The sequence below is a fragment of the Dromiciops gliroides genome, chromosome 2, assembly GCF_019393635.1.
Source record: "Dromiciops gliroides isolate mDroGli1 chromosome 2, mDroGli1.pri, whole genome shotgun sequence".
NCBI classification, from domain to species: domain Eukaryota; kingdom Metazoa; phylum Chordata; class Mammalia; order Microbiotheria; family Microbiotheriidae; genus Dromiciops; species Dromiciops gliroides.
Window position 1 is genome coordinate 117,474,461 of NC_057862.1, and position 14,580 is coordinate 117,489,040.

At 41.2% G+C, this 14,580-nt stretch overlaps 1 protein-coding gene across 1 annotated transcript in view; it reads right to left on the minus strand.

Annotated features, from left to right (window-relative positions):
* The window catches only part of CFAP161 (cilia and flagella associated protein 161), a 73,266-nt gene extending 59,131 nt beyond the window's left edge, over positions 1 to 14,135 (minus strand). Inside the window, exon 1 of the mRNA XM_043987551.1 lies at positions 14,013 to 14,135. The gene's annotated coding sequence lies outside the window, so the exon portion shown is untranslated. The remainder of the gene's footprint in view (positions 1 to 14,012) is intronic.
* Positions 14,136 to 14,580: the final 445 nt, after the last annotated feature.

Here is a 14,580-nt window from a genome sequence, read left to right on the forward strand (position 1 = left end):
AATATGGAATGATAATTATAATGGTATTAGGCATGAAGACAATACATGACATACTCAGATTAAAGTGATACTAGACCTTTGAGCTTGGAGAAGACATAAAGTAGAGAGTCATGATGGCTATATTTTCTGATGTAAAATGGGACAGTTAGACTAAGGTGAACTCTGAGGTCCCTTAAGTTCTAAATGTATTTTAACCATCATGTGATGTTGGTAGCCATTGTTTTGATATTGTTCAACAGGATGTTCGAGAAGCTGAGTGGCTCCATGCTTACCTTTTCACACGCCCTGATGGGTGGAAGTGTTGAAATCCTGCCAAGCTCACTTTGGTTCTCAAAGAATCAGCAACCTGTTATCCCTCAGTTTGACCTTTTTTTTTTCTCCCTCTGAGGGCATGCTGAGTTCTTACCAAGGAAGATGTAGTTTTGTGGATTTATCTAGTCAGAAGGTAGCTCTAAGCCCCCACCTACTGGCAAACTCTGCCTCTACCCTTTTTGTATCTGCTATATTTCAATAAGCCCTCCTCACATGACCTTCACAAAATACAGCTGACTCTCCCCAGAAGCAATCATGCTTAGAATCTGTATGCTGTATTTACTCTTGACATAAAAGAGATAAACAAATAAACAGTACATAATAACAAGTACACAAGGCATTATAAAACAATCAAACATCTCCCAAGCAACACTGAGAGAGCCAGCTGCTCTCCGAAACACTGGAAGTCTCCCAGATGGTACAGAAATTGCTTTAACACAGAAGCTATAGGAATTGCAGTGTGAGTTTGCTTATTCCCCATGCTCTGTGAGTCAGAGGAGTGACCCTATATGATTCAATTTCCACACCCACCAAGGCCCATCAAAAAGCATTTAGGTAGATCAGTGGAAAGAGCCCTGGCCCTGGAGTCCAAAAGACCTGGATTCAAATCCAGTCTCAGACCCTTACTGACTACCTGACTTTGAGCATGGACCTCAGTTTCTCCAAGTATAAAACAAGGATAATAGTAGCACCTATATCCTAGAGTCATTGTGAGGATCAAATGAGATATCTATAAAGAACTTAGCCTGGGACAGAATAGATGCTTAATAAATAATCATTCCCTTCCCCTAGAAGTGTTTTTAACCTGTGAACTTTTTTTAAAAAATATTTTGATGGGGGGAAGCTAGGTGACACAGTGGATAAAGCACTAGCCCTGGATTTAGGAGGACTCGAGTTCAAATCCAGCCTCAGACATTTGACACTTACTAGCTGTGTGACCCTGAACAAGTCACTTAATTCTCATTGCCCCACAGATAGACAGACAGACAGATAGATAAACTATTTCGATATAATTGATTTCCTTGGTAATCCTATGTATTTTATTTCATACATTTACACACATTCCTGAGAAGGGATCAATAGGCTTTCATCAGACTGCAAAAGGGGACATTGAAACTAAAAGAGGTTAAGAACCCCTGCTTTAGATTAAGACACCACAACTCTGAAGGGACTATAGATCTGAGACTTGCACAGTGGAAAACGGATCCAGATGGAATTGAAAAGATCCTAAAGCTTCCAGGGACAAGCAATGTTCTCGATCCTGGCTGTCTCAGGCAGGCAGGGATCTCTCATGTTATCTGGCCATTGCTAGCCCATCCCAGAGCAGTGTAGACTTAGTGGCATGCCCTGCCTCTATGATGTCTGATCCTTTTGCCTCGCCCTTTCCACCTTGAGTTCAGTAATCAACATCCCCCCACCTTTCCTCTTATTTTACTTCCTCCTATCCTCCCCAGACTCAAAGCCCTCCTCGCTCTGTTCAATAGTGTGGTTATAAAGTAAGGGCTGGAATATGGAAGAAAATCTAGTATTGGGCTATTTAAAGCCAAAGCATAAATGGAAGAGACAGGAGCCCTTAGAAAGATAGATTTAAGCTTAGTGAAAAAAGAAATGTTTGTGCAGTTGTGCCCAATTCTCCGTGACCCCATTTTGAAGTTTCTTGACATAGACACTGGAGCGGTTTGCCATTTCCTTCTCCAGCTCATTTGACAGATGAGGAAACTGCAGCAAATGGGATTAAGTGACTTGCCCCAGGACATGCAGCTAGCAAGTGTCTGAGGTCAGATTTGAACTCAGGAAGATAAGTCTTCCTGACTTCAGGCCCAACACTCTATCCACTGTACCACCTAACTGACCCTTCAAACACTTAAAGCTATCCAAAAGTTTATTGGGCTTATCTCAAAAGTGCCCCTTTGCTGAAAATTTAAGCAGAGTTTGGACAGCCACTTGGGGTTATTGTAAAAGAGATTCTCTGTCAGGTACAAACTGGACTAAATTCTGTAGTTTTGTGTTTCTGTGAGAAAAGTTTTATTTCTCTCTTTTGTGTGAAGAGAATTGAACTTATCCTGTACTTCAGAGCAAGATAAAAGCCTGAACAGGCTTCAATCCAAAATTGAAAAAGACAATATGCTCCAAACCATTCACACTGCGTTCCCCTTGAAGAAGTCTACTGGCTAAAATGATATGAAAACGAAGATAGGAAAATGAGAGCTCATCCAGAGTTTTTAAATCTACAGATTTTCCCCCAAAAGTAATTAAATAAAATTGTAATTTTAAATCAGGAAGGGACCTTTGGGCTCATCTAATCCAACCTTCTTTTACAGGATAGAATACTGAGGCCCAGAAATTAAATGACTTGACAAGGGTCATACTGCTAGCAAGAATAGACTGGATTCGGGGGCAGCTAGGTGGCACAGTGGATAAAGCACCGGCCCTGGATTCAGGAGTACCTGAGTTCAAATCAGACACTTGACACTTACCAGCTGTGTGACCCTGGGCAAGTCACTTAACCCCCATTGCCCTGCAAAAATTTAAAAAAAAAAAAAAAGAATAGACTGGATTCTTAAGATCCATGATAGCTGCTAGGATTTGCCAACTGAAACTTGGGTGTCATTTTTAGACTGGTGTTTTTGATCCTAATCACCTCCCCCAGGTCTTTAGGAAAGGTACTTTTTGGCTACACAATGGGCTCTTGAGCCCTAGTGTTCTTGGATTACTCCATAATTCAAAAAGGGGTAGGACCCCATTCGTAGCCAGTGAGCAGTACTGATCCAAGAAGGGCCAGCTTCTAAGATACCTTTCTGTGATTTTGAAATTTGATCTTTCTTGGTTCAGAGATAGTTCTCTCCAACTTGCCTTCTTTGTTCAAAAACTTTCTCAGTTCCCCAGGGGTTTACACTCCCACCCAGTTCAAGTTACCCCTCCTATGGTATCAACACTGCAGAACAGCCCCTTCTATAGCAATTAACTGCCTTTTGCTCCGGAACAAACTTGTTGCTAGGAGTCAGTGTGGGCTGGTTTTTCCTACAAGCCTTTTCAGGGTGGGGAATAGGAAGAGTCCTTGTTCTCCTGACTGATGGCAGCCTGACCTGACCATTCATTCTTTCATAAGGAGCCCCAGCCAATGCTTCTCTTCAGATTCTGCAAACTTTTCCTTTACCTCCTGGATAGTCACCTTTCTGGGATATGCCTGCCCCTCTGCTCTTTGTGCGGTAGCTTTCTTTATGTGGTAAACTCCTTAAGAATAGGGATTGCGGGACAGCTAGTTGGCACAGTGGATAAAGCACAGGATTCAGGAGTACCTGAGTTCAAATTCGACCTCAGACACTTGACACTTACCAGCTGTGTGACCCTGGGCAAGTCACTTAACCCCCACTGCCTTGAAAAAAAAAAAAAAAGAGGGGGATTGCCTTGCTTAATTGCATTTGTATTCCCAGTGTTTAGTATAGTACCTGACACATAGTAAGTATTTAATAAATATTCTATCACTTTTTCTCCTCCCTATCGTTCTTTGTCTCTATGTTTCTGTTTCTGTGTATCTGTCTCTCATACACATAAGACATTATGGTGTGGTGGGAAAAAAAGTCTAGGACTCTGAAAACTGGTTCTACTCCAGGATGGCCTCTAGCCCTCGCTCAGTTTCTTTTTCTGTCAAATGAGGGACTGTGAACTATACGGTCCCTAAGGTTCCTGCCCGTGACTTCACGGGGGCTCAGGAATCAGCTCTTGGTCACTTCAGGTGAAACACAAGATGTGAAGTCAGCATAGAACAATTCTGCCCATTGTCCTCATCTGGCTTTGCAGTGGGGAAATTGAAGGTCGCCTACATTGTGCCGAAAAAGAACAAGAAAGGCTGATACCTCGCAGAAGAAAAAGCAAGGCGGAAATTCAGTATTTATTTGCCCATGTAGATTGGGTTATTTCATTTTCTGTGCCTCCTCCCCCACTCCCCGCCCCCATTTGGCAATTTTGCTGCCTTTTCAGTGAGTCTGCTCCCTCAACTGAACATGGGTTTTGACCTTTGCTGCACCGATCTCAATGTGGTAAGATCAAAGAACTCACTGCTGAGCAGGCCTGTTAGAAGACAGCTGGCATCTCAGGGATTGACTGCCTCCTAATGAGCACCAGACCCTGCTGGAAGTCCCTGGGACACTGTTGCTGAAAGGGCTCTTCGCAGAAAGATCTTCCCTTCCCCTTCCCCCATGAAATTAAAATGCAGAGTGTTGAAAACATTGTCATGTTACAATTTGGGTTTTCACTACCTCCAAACAGGAAGCAGAGATATAAACCAGGCACATCTTCGGTCCTGACTTCAGCAGCAGAATATTGAGAAATCAGGGAAAGGGAAAAAAAATCATGACCTTTAAATCTCACCACTGAACAGCTAAATACGTGGGGACTCCGGGTGGCATGTGATCCACTAAGGCAAAAGAATAGCTTTTATCTGCAATGGAAAATCTCTCTGCAAGTATTTTTAACCAGTCTGTGAGGATTGGGAACACCATATGTACTTGTGAGGCGCTGAGCTGTTTTACCCAGGGGAGCTTTGGGATCGTCTTCCTAACATCATGGTTGTGGGGGGAGAGATTTCTGGGGGATGGTTTAAGTTCTATCCTGTCCAGAAGCAGAGGGATGAACTCTAGCTTATGCACTCCCCTTAGGAGTTGAATAGAAAGAGAAGGTTACTGCTTTCTAATTGTATAATCAGCCATTTTCTAACTATGCTGCTTTAACTCTTTGGTCCTCAATTTTTCTATCTGTAAAATGGGAATGATGATGCTCACTTCTCACAGCCATCAAATAAGATAATATAAGCCAAGTGTTTCGAAACAAAAAATGCCATCTAATATGACTTATCTGCTAGTTTTCTTCTTTGTCTTGACCTTTTCCCTTTTAAAAAAAAAATTCTTCCTTTTTACTTCTTTTTTTTCCTTTTCTTTAAAGCTTTGGTCTCAAAATGAAATATTAGTTACATTTCTGCTTTATTTCTCAGAATGTCAGGGTCATTTGGCACTTGTGTGACAGATACTATAACCAAATCCTTTGCCAGGACTTACATTTGTATTGTCCGGGGTTGGTTGTAGAGTTAAGAGCATTTGGGGGCTGGGAAAGGAATGTCCCTGATGTACGGCTGCAGCCTGGTTCTAATTTTAGCACCAACAGAGCATTTCACTTCCTGGAGGTATCCGATTGCTAGTTTCTCCTGCTTGTTTCACTGTGCTGATATCAGACATGTGGAAAAAATTAAAGGCATGAGAATTGCCAAACTGAGTCACACCCATGGTCTATCTAGCCCAGGATTCTGCCTCTGACAGTGGCACTGAGAGAAGTTATGGCTGGTCTCCATGATGTCAACCTCCAAAGGTTAGGAATGTACCCCAAATATACATAGTTTCTCTTATTAAGGATCCATGGATTTTTTCCCCAAAACCTTTTATAAATTTATTTATATTTTTGTCCTTTGTCGTGTGTTTAGGCAGTGAAAACATGATTTTTAGCTGATGGGGAGCTCAAGAGAGAAATCTTGTTTGTAGTAGGGTCTAAGTAAGATCATGGGGATGAGAAGAATCCCCCATTCCACTAGGGTAAGGACTTCAAACTCCCATATAAGCTGTTGGGAAATTGAAAGAGGTTGTTACTTCTTTCTTATGCCCTTTGAGATGGGGACTTCTCTGTAACATCCTAGTGAGTCAGCAGAAAAAGGTGATTCATCTATAGAACTGAACAGCTGGGATTGGACACTACCATCTCCAAAGATGTTGCTGTCTTATGTTTGGGTTATGAGTTTCATTAAGGCAAGTGAAATATGGAAAGAGAAATAACTTGGAAGCCAGTGGTACTAGATTTGATCCCTAATTTTCCTACTTACCACCTATGTCAATAAATATTTATTCAATGTCTACTATGTGCCAGACACTACACTAATTGCTAGTGTTACAAAAAGAGGCAAAAGACAGTCCTCTCAAGGAATTCACAATCTAATGGGGTGACAACAAGAAAATAATTATGTACAAACAAGCTATGTTCAAGATACATAGGAAATAAGTAAGAGAAGGAAGGCACTAGAATTAAGAGGTGTTGGAAAAGGCTTCCTATAGAAGATAGGATATTAGTTTGGAATTAAAGGAAAACAGTAGGTGGAGATGAGGAGAGAAAGCATTCCAGGCATGTCAAATATGGCCTCAGACACATTTTAAGTGTGTGACCCTGGGCAAGTCACTTAATCCTGTTTGCCTCAGCTTCCTCATCTGTAAAGTGAACTGGAGCAGGAAATGGCAAACCACTCCAATATCTTTGCCAAGAAAACCCCAAATGAGAACAAAAATGGTCAGGTGCAACTGAACAACAACATGAGGGAAAATCAGAGAAAGTGCCCAGAGATAAAGGATTGAAAACTCCTTGGTAAGGTATAAGAAGACTGGAAAAGTAGAGATGGCTAGGTTCAGAAGGTCTTGAATGACAAACAGAGGGTTTTGTATTTGATCTGAGAGGCAATAGTGAGGCATTAGAGTGACCTTGGGCAAGTCACATAATTTCTCCAGACCTTCTAGTTATGTCTATGCATAGCACCTGTTGCCCTTTACATCCCACCCCCCAAAAAGCTAAAAAATTAAGGTACCCTGGGGGGCAGCTAGGTGGTACAATGGATAAAGCACCAGCCCTGGATTCAGGAGGACCTGAGTTCAACTCTGGCCTCAGATACTTGACACTTACTAGCTGTGTGACTCTGGGCAAGTCACTTAACCCTCATTGCCCCACACACAAAAAAATTAATAATTAAGGTACTCTGTGGTTCAGCATCCACTTAGAACCATAGTTCACAACCCCACCCCACCCCTATCTATGGTATTCATTTTACTAGTCAAACAGAAAACACATTAGTCCAGAGCAAAAAAAAATTTACTCAAACAGTTTGGCAAATATAATAGCAGTAAAAGATGTCCCCATCCTATGCACAAACAGGGCATAATTTCCTACAAGTTGTCACAACATCAGGGGTATACAGGCTGTTCAGGGAAGACTAGCACCTCTGGTGTGAGAGTCTGCTGAGCCCTTTTCAGGGCTGTTCATCTCCCTTCAGTGTCAACCTGTCACCCAACTCTCTCACCTGTGGCTCCAAGAAGCTGAAGCACACACAGCAGCTACACCCCCACTCATAGCAGACAGGCTAAACCAGGTGGAGGGTAACCAACAGACCTCAAACTCATTGGCGAGTTAGGAGGATGTCTACCCCAAGCATGTGAAGACTTCCCCCAGTGGAATGGATAGATGAGAATGATTTGTTCCAACAGCCATAAAACAGCTGAAGCAGATGCTGTGGAGTGCTTAGAGTTTGGTCGGATATCAAAGATGCCAAGGGCATCTACTGCATCCTAAGCCATCACCAGTCATTTTGACTTTTGTCTTGTCACTGGATTTCAATGACTATGGAAGAGAGAGTGAGGGTGATGACTGTACAACTCTGCCTCACTTGAATCCAACCATCAGTGGGAGAAGAAGACACCTTGAGAATATGTATGACCAAGGACAAATAGAGGGCACGCCCCGAGGGAACAAGTACCACTAGGAAACACTCACTTGAGTTCATATGCTCAAAACTCATATGTCTTGGTCACACATGAAAGACATACATACAGAGTGGTGTTTCTCCTCAAACTGTGCTACAAGAAACCCCCAAACACCCCCAATTTTTAAAATGAACCTTATGTTTTGGGAGAATAAGAATTAAAACTAAAAATGTTAAGATTTTTAATACAAGTGTTTTGCCAAAGTTTTATTTAAACTGAAAATTTTCTACTGGTGCGAAAAAGTTGGAGAATCACTGATATAGGGACATATGTGGTGGCAGTGGATGAAGAGAGTTTGAAAGAGTTGCTTATTCATTCAGACTTCTCTGAGCCTCAATTTTTGAAGCTATAAAGATAGCTATTAGACTAGAGGAGTTCGAAACTGCCTTTCAGCTCATCCTCTGACAGGTTGAAATCAGAGCTCCTTAAATGACAGCACCAGTCCATGACAAAATGTTGCTGTTCAGCAATACTTTTACTACCAAAAGTCCTTGGTCGTTAAGGGCTGTAAATGTTAACATCTGGCTCCTATTTTTTCCTCTTTCTTCTTCCTCCATCCTGTGCCTCCTACCCCTGTCTCTCTCCTTTCCATTTCTCAGTTCTGCTGACAGCCATAGATGAAGGCTTTGAAGGGTAAAGTAGTCTTCTTTGTGAAGAATTTCAACATCATACGGGTCTGCAGAATCTTTTGGTTTGGAAAGAACTAGGTTCAAAGACCTTTAAAGTCTCTTCTGGTTCTAAAATCTCATGATCCTCTCTTTCTAATAATACTCACCCTGGCAGCTGTTTAGTTGCTTGGCTAAAGAACAACGAGATATATCTACAAGCATAGACTATTAGATCTGGAAATGACCTTGGAGATTAATTAGTCCTGGCACTCAGAAGTCAAAATATAGGACATGATTTAACCCAAGGTCAAGCTCACACAACTAGTAAATGGGCAAATTCTGAATGCAGACCTAGAATTCTTGCATTCCAGCCCTGAGTTCTTTTCATGCTACTATGGACAATTAAACCAAAATCATAAAGAATATAGGCTGAACAAATAATGGAGTTCCTGCATTTAATTTTAGGCTGAATTCCTAAATGTACAGTTATCACTTTTATATTTAGCTCTTTCTGATTATATTTTAACAGAGAGGGACATAGAGAACTCACAATTTGCCTAATTGTTTTTTACTTTGTTATTTCAATCAAGTAGCCCTTTCTCTTCCAGTAGCTTCTTTGCATTTGCTTTAATGAAGAGATGGGAGGGAAAGTTTTGTTTAAATATGGAGTCAGACCAGATATGAGTGGCTCGGTGGACGGCGATCCTTACTGGCTTATTGGACACAGAAAAGACATGTCCATCTTTTCAAGGCTGACGTGCACAGACCAAATAGAGGAGTTTCTTTGAGAACTTAGATCATAGGTACCTTCATATCTGCTCAATGTTTGCCATACTAACAGGCGATGTATTTAATTCATAGGCATAAGGTGTCAGTAGACCTAAGGGCTACTCTGAGCATGCCAGGAAAAAAATGGCACTGTCTCAACCTAGGGACCTATAGTCACATCCTCCATCTACTAAAATTTGCTGAAGCAGAACTACCTGGATCATGTTTAGACCTGAAGAGCTCAAAAGGTGGCCACAACCCAATCTAGAGATAGTTTAAAGTTAGACTCATCACTCTGGGCTTCCGCCTGGACCTGTACTTTCCTCACTAGACCTCCCAAAAAAATAACTAGCATTTATTACAGTTTTATGGTTTGGCATTATACCATTTATCCTGCTAATAACCCAGTGAGGAAGGTGCTATTATCCTGATTTTGCAGTTGAGGAAACTGAGATTGAGAGAGGTCAAGCAATTTGGCCAGGGTCCCACAGCTGGTAAGCATAGGAAGCAGGTTTTGAAGTAAAGTCTTCCTGACACCAAATATACCATTTTATTCAACTACCAACTACTGACTGGTGATTGAGAGAGGACTACCTTACCTAGCCTTCTAGATCTAGCTGCCCTCAGACCGGACCATGTTTCAGACAGACAGACAGCCATATTTAATCTGCCCTGTCTCCACTCACCAACAGCACCCCTTTTTTATCCTTTGCTCTGGCTACAATAATAGAATTAAAAGTATCATTGGTTATGGAAATAACATATCAATTAATTGGACCAATTCACTGTCCCTGTGACTTCCTAGAACAAAACTCCCTTCCCTGGCCAGTACTCCCCTACATGCTTTGTCTTCTTCTAATAGAATGTAATTTCTTGCTATTTTATTTGTATACGCAGCACTGGCATATACTAAGTGCTTAGTAAATGCCTTTTCATTTATTCATTGATTAGCCACGTTAGTAATTATTTGTAATGGTAGAACATTTCAGCTAGAAAGGAACTTCAAAATTATCCAACACAACCCCTTCTTCTTGCAAATGAGGAAACTGAGGCCCATAGATGTAAAGTAAGTTGGACAAAATCTCACAACATGGAAATGGAATAGCCAAGTCTAGAAATTGGGGAGAATACAGGTAGAACAGCTAAGTGGTGTAGTGGATAGAGTGCTGAGTGGCCCAGAGTTCATATCTGGATTTAGACACTTACTAGCTGTGTGATCTTGGGTAAGTCATTTAACCCTGTTTGCCTCAGTTTCCTCATCTGTCAAATCAGTTGTAGCAGGAAATGGCAAACCACCCCAGTATGTTTGCCAAGAAAACCCCAAATGGAATCATGAAGAGTCAAACACAACTGAAACAACTAAACAACAAAAAACAACAAAACTGAAATTTTTAGAAAATTTCTAGAAAATTATAAATAACATTGTTTGAGTGTACCTCATTTCTTTAGAACATTTCACATTTTGTATATTTTGCCATTTTCTTCATGGCACTTAGGTGAATAGGATGCTATCATTTAATAGTTGAACTGAGGTATGGAGAGAAATTATTTGCCAAAGAAATTATATAACTGAGTAAGATTCAGGGCTCAAAATCATCTTGATTCTTTTTCCAGTGCTTTTGGACCCATATTAACGACTAGGATGGTAATAAGCATCATCCCTAGGGGGAATGGACCTCAGTTTTCTCCTCTGTAAAATGAGGATATTAAGAACCCCTTAGGAAAAAATTAAAATAATTTTTTTTAATTGAAAAAAGAATCCCCAAGGACTCCTTTGGCAGTCTAATGAAGCCTATGGTCCCCTTCTCAGAACCATATTCTCCAAGTCATAGGAGAATAGAAGGTGAGGGAGAAATCGCCCTATATTTTTGCCTTCTTAATAGTGCATCAGTTGTCTTTACGTAAACCTCAGCTCTTTTTTTTTTTACTTTAGAGTAGCCTCATTGCCCTTCCCCACCAAGGGGCTGCCTCCTGGAGTTCAGCTTCTAGCAACTTGTTTCCTTTAGCAATCTCTCAGATTGTGGGTACTCAATAGGGTTATCCCATCCATTTTTTAAATCTTTATCTATTTTGGTTAATTAAAACCAAATTGGAAAACATCAAATGGAGAGTTTTCCAAGACCATGATGGAGATGGGAGAATCTCTGTTGCCCATTACCAATGAAATAATAATTAGCCATCTGATGAACAAGGATCAGGATGGCCTGATACTGATATTATGCATCAGTCAATAAGCATTAAGTACCTACTATATGCCAAACCCCAAGAATGCAAACTAAAAAATGAAAGAGTCCCTGTTTTTTTTAATATCCTACAATCCAGTCAGTGGAAACAACATGTGCACACATGAATATATATAAAACAGACACAAAATAGATACAAGATAATTGTGAAGCTGTGGAGGACATGGGGGGTAAGGAAGTAGAAATGAAGAGAGAATTCACTCCAGGAATGGGGGAACAGGCAGTACATAGACACCAAGATGGGAGATGAAGAGCTATTTACGAGGAACAGTAGGAAGTCCCGTTGACTGAACTGTAGTGTGCCAAGGATGCAGTTATAATTGATCTTAGAAGTACTAAGGAGCCGGGGCAGCTAGGTGTCACAGTGGATAGAGCACCAGCCCTGGAGTCAGAAGGACCTGAGTTCAAATCCAGCCTCAGACACTTAAAACTTACAAGCTGTGTGACCCTGGGCAAGTCACTTAACTCCAATTGCCTCACCAAAAAAAAAAAAAAAAGTACTAAGGAGCCACTGGAGTTTATTGAATAAGAAAGTGACATAGTTAGGCATGTCCTTTAGGAAAATCACTTTGACAGCTATGTGCAGAATGGTTTGGGATCAGGAGGAAAATGGCGAGGAGACCAAATAGGAAGCTGTTGCAGTAATTTGGAGTTGAGGGCCTGTACCAGGGTGACAGCTGTGTGAATAAAAAGAAGAGAATGTATCTAAGAGATACTATGGAGCTAGAAATGATAAAATATGGCAATTGGATAGAACATGCAGGCTGAATGAAAGTGACAAGTTGCGTATGACCCCAACATTGAAAATCTGAATGATCAGAAAGATAGCAGTAGCCTTGACAGAAATAGGGAAGTTCAGGTGGTTTTGGTTTTTTTGGTTTTGTTTTTTTAAGGGGGGGAAGATGAGTTCTACCCTGGAAATTTTGAGCTTGAGGTGCTAATGGGACACTGAGTTCAAAATGCCCAATATATAGTTCATGTTGCAGGAGTGAAGCTCAGAAAAGAGACTAGGAATGAATCTATTGAACTGGGAGTTATTAGCATAGAAAAAATAATTAAATCCATATGAGCTGATGAGGTCATCAAGAGAGAGCAGACTTCTTTATAGAGCCATTATATTACTTATATAGTCAACCCATATTCTTCCACTATTAGTAAATTAGGTTAGAATTGACTCGAACAGACTGAAAGTTTACAAATTAACCTCAAAATGACCCTCAGAATGGGCTTCTGGTATAACCCTCACATTTTATAGCCAAGGAAACTGAGACCCAGAGAAAGAATGCTAGTTAGTGACTGAACTTGGACAAGAGCCTCTGTCTCCTGACTCCCATTCCAGGGTTGTCTGTCTTGTTGCAATTCAACTTTTTTTACATTGACCATCCCACACAGAACCCAGATCACAGTTTTAGAATCAAAAATCCTGGGCTCAAATCCTACATATTATTTGCGTCATCTTAGACAAACCCCTTTCATTCTCTGAGCCTCAGTTTCCTACTCAGAAAAATTAGAACGATTGGCCAAACTCAGGGATTCTTAATATTTTTTTTTCTTGTGCTATGGACCTCTTTGCCAGTCTGGTGAAGCCTATGGATGTTTCTAAATGAATTAAATAAAATATGTAGAATCATAAAGGAAACTAGCCATATTAAAAGATAGTTAACAAAATATTGGGAAGAAATACAGATTCACAGATGCCGAGTTAAGAACCATTGGGCTAGATAATCTGTGAGGTCCCTTTCAGCCCTGAGTCTGTGATCCTCTCAAGTAACACGTCTCTAAGGGAAGGTCATTCCTCAAAGTCAGCTCCATCCCAACTCTCAGGAGGATACAAAGCAGCCAGAGAGTTACTCTATCTGTTTGTAATTCCTTGGGATGGGAGCATGCTCGGTGGAAGCAGGATACTGGAGCTGACTGCGGCTCAGTTCAGTGTCTGTTAAGGAAGTGAGCCCCACCTCTGCTAACGCGGGCCAAACACCCTTGGTAAACAGGCTGCTGGGCAGAGCTTTTCACAATTAGCTGCTACTCTGTGCAATGCTGGCTGGCCAGGGCCCAAAACTGAAACTGAATCCTCCTCCTCCCCCTCCTCCCACTCTGTTTTGTTTAGAAACTATTTTTATTTTGATACAATAATACCCTCTAACAACACCCATCCTGACAGAGAAGAGATGACCAGTTCTTGTAGCAATTTAAAGTCATATGCTTTCAAATGCCTAAACTAAAGGATAACTGGGAGTCTCAGCTTCCTAAAATGTCGTCAACTTCTTGAGCCCTACGTCTGAATTAGTCCCTAACATCTGCTGTTTCCACTGGAGGAAAACAAGTCACAGCTCTCTTTTAGTTGGTACTTTACAGTTTGCAAAGATTCCGTAACTATGAGGGAGAAAGGGCAAATAGTATTTTCCCTGTTTAACAGAAGAGAAAAACTCAGGCTCCGGGAGGGAGAATAAAAAATTCAGCCAAGGTCACATAGCTATTAATTAAGTGCTTACTTGAATGAGGACTTCCTTACTTACCAGAGCTCAGCCACTGACTCAGGACAAGTCAGTTAACCCTGTTTGCCTCAGTTTCCTCATCTGCCAAATGAGCTGGAAAAGGAAATAGCAACGCATCCCAGTATCTTTGCCAAGAAAACCCCAAACGGAGTCACGAAGAGTCAGAACAGCAAAGAGCTAATGTTTCTGACTCCAAGGGTGGTAGTCTTTGTACCACACCATGCTGACGTAACAGGCCTAAATTATAGCAAGAGAGATTCAAGGTAAGCCTTGAAAAGTACTTCAGGATTCTGTTTTCATTGTCATGCTTAACCAAGGACTAACTTGGAGAGACACATGTTGAGAGATAAATAAGGTATAGTCTGGTGAGTAATAAGTCATAAACATGAAGGGCACCAAAGAAATCATCCGAGGTATAGGACTGGAAAATGAAGAAGGTTAGGCATGGAACAAGAGCAAAGGATAACATGTGGACTGGCCTCTGTTTAGATAGCTCTTGCTTTAAATAATCGTATTATTCAAATTCAGCCAGCTGACTGGCCAGCCTAGACTCCCCCTCCAGCTCCTGGCAGGCAGAGGCAGGGGCAGC